This window comes from Notothenia coriiceps, unplaced genomic scaffold (assembly GCF_000735185.1).
Source record: "Notothenia coriiceps isolate Sejong01 unplaced genomic scaffold, NC01 NC01_scaffold00030210, whole genome shotgun sequence".
NCBI classification, from domain to species: Eukaryota; Metazoa; Chordata; class Actinopteri; order Perciformes; family Nototheniidae; genus Notothenia; species Notothenia coriiceps.
The window spans coordinates 698,193-700,842 of record NW_011362911.1 but is presented as its reverse complement, the minus strand read 5'-3'; positions in this window follow the sequence as shown (position 1 = coordinate 700,842).

Here is a 2,650-nt window from a genome sequence, read left to right as displayed (position 1 = left end):
ACCTCTAACTTGTGATGTGTCATTTTGGAAAGCACTTTTAGCTGCATGTGTTGTATGAAAAGTGCTATATAAATAAAGCTTTATTATTCATTACCAAGTGGCCTATAACCAGCTCGCCTATTCGAGGAATTCAACATTTTTGTAACTTTTTATGTTTGCAGTCGTACTGGAAACCCCAAACTATGATAGGACAGTAAAGTTTGAGATGGACATCAGGGAGTTGTGTCTTTGTACACAGAGTGTTACTAATGAAGCAGGGGAAGCTGAACAAGGCGAGGTGTTGACACTCTGAAATGTGGAAATGCTGCCATTACAAAGCCCACTATGGAATTATGTACTTTTGAACATTTTAGATTGGTTTGGATCACTTTGAAAGAGAATGAATTATTCAGGTGGAAGTGTGAAAGCACAGACAGGTGTTTTATTCTGAGTCCTGTCGTATGAGTCCAACAGGACAGTGTGTCTCTAAACTATTATTTTTTGAATCTGTAATTCCACATAACATTACAAACTTTAGAGATGTATCAAACAGTTTCAACTTGGCTGTCAGCTAATGGAGCATGCAATTAAATGAAGTATACTGAAAAACACACAAAGAAACACATCTAAATATGAAGACATTGGAAACCTTCATCAAAACATTTATATTTTCAAAATGTTATTTTACCCGGATAGGACTCATTGAGATTATAAATATATTTTCCAAGAGATTCCTGGACTCCTGAACAACTCTGTTCAAAAGATTGTTGTCTTTGCATGTAAGAAGGAAAGGTCCAATGATGTGTCTTTGACTGTGTATATACTGTATATACACATTGGCACACATATTGTTATATTCGGGATTGTGGGAAATGGTATTTCGATCCCTCTGTCTGTACACACCAGAGGTTGCGTTAACCGAATATTCTCCGTCAATGACGATTTATTTTTAACAATGACGGAAAAATCTGAAAGCAGTCCGTCATTGTAACAGATTAGAACAAACTCGGAACAGCACCAAAGTTTCCCCGCAGCGAGGCTCCGGTGTTATGCCGTGTTATGCATGCCCGCCAAAAAGGAAATGATACCGTACTTTGCCGTAAACATAATTTAAATGTCTGTGAGTGTTGGCTATACACTCACGCGAGGAGAAGTGAGTGGGCATGCATAACAAGGCGCTAACAGTTGACAGTGTGCTCTTCCTCCCCCCCCTTCGTCAGAGTTGTGTAAAGGCTGACGGGTAATACTGGTTTTTGACGGACATTTTAAGATCCTGTCCGTCAAAATTACGGGCAGCGAAAAAGTCTAGCGCAACCTCTGGTACACACACACTGGTAGATCGACAATAAAGTTGACTTTGACGTAATTCGTCTTCATAACTTAGTCATGTTTGTTCCTTGGTTAGTGAGTATCTTCAGAGCAATGGGCATGTCACCACGGCCCCATATGGAAGACAATTAGGGCCACATGATTATAATTATTTTAAATCTAACCAAAAGTGAATTGAGCTCTGAGATTGAAGTCAGAATTCTACGAGAAAAGTTTAGAATTCTTAACAAAAAAAAAATTCAATTTTCTTTCCGCTGAATTCTTTCTCAGAAATGTAGCCCCTAATCCTCTTCTGTAGCCCCTTCCCACTGCTATTTTCATAACAGTCATACAAAAAACTACCAGGAATTTGTTAAAAATGTAAAACCTCGTGAACTTTAAATAGAAGGATCTTGAAAATGAAATATCGAGAATTAGAAATCAACTTCATATCTTTGACGATAGATGGGGAAAGTACACAACACCAGATATTACCAATGACCCTTCTTCTGTCAAAAGTATAGGTAACACTTTATTTTGATAGTCCATAGTTAACACTCTATAAGTCATCAGTTGACATTTAGTAGCATGTCAACAGTGCATCAGTTGACGTTCAACAGCACCGTTCAAACCGACAAGTAACTAAGCATTAGTTGATGATCAACAGATAAGCAACTTTAGAGTTTAGTTGAATATTACATTAAGCATTACTTGATAAGCAACTTTAGAGTTTAGTTGAATATTACATTAAGCATTACTTGATAAGCAACTTTAGAGTTTAGTTGAATATTACATTAAGCATTAGTTGATGATCAACAGATAAGCAACTTTAGAGTTTAGTTGACTATCTATATCCTATAAGTTATTGTTCACCTTTCCTGATTGGTATTTTAGTCAGAACTGTATTTCATTTTGTTGTGTTTGCCGTGTAATTGATTACCTAAAAAACATATTAAAAAACCTCTTAGACTCTTCTCTTTGACCCACCGTATGGGATGCTTCATGTTATTAGTTGTTCCATTAAATACAAATAGGAACTCCTTTTTCTTTCAGATGTTATGTTGTCCATTCGACATTAGCTTTGAGTCCTGCAGCAACACACTCCGTATTAATGGGGTAATGATTCATAGCAATACTTTGATGAGGCCGTAGCTGCAGGGGTTATTCAGTAATGAATCAGTAATGAATGCAAACACACACATAACTTTAAAATGAGCAAGAACACATTTAACTATCAGTGGTTCTGGACGCAGCAATTCAAAGTGTGTTCAAGGTCTTACAAATAAGCACATGCAGGGAAATGAACGCTATACCTGCCTCTAGCATCAGCTAATAATGTCTCCATGTCAGATGCAGTATATTA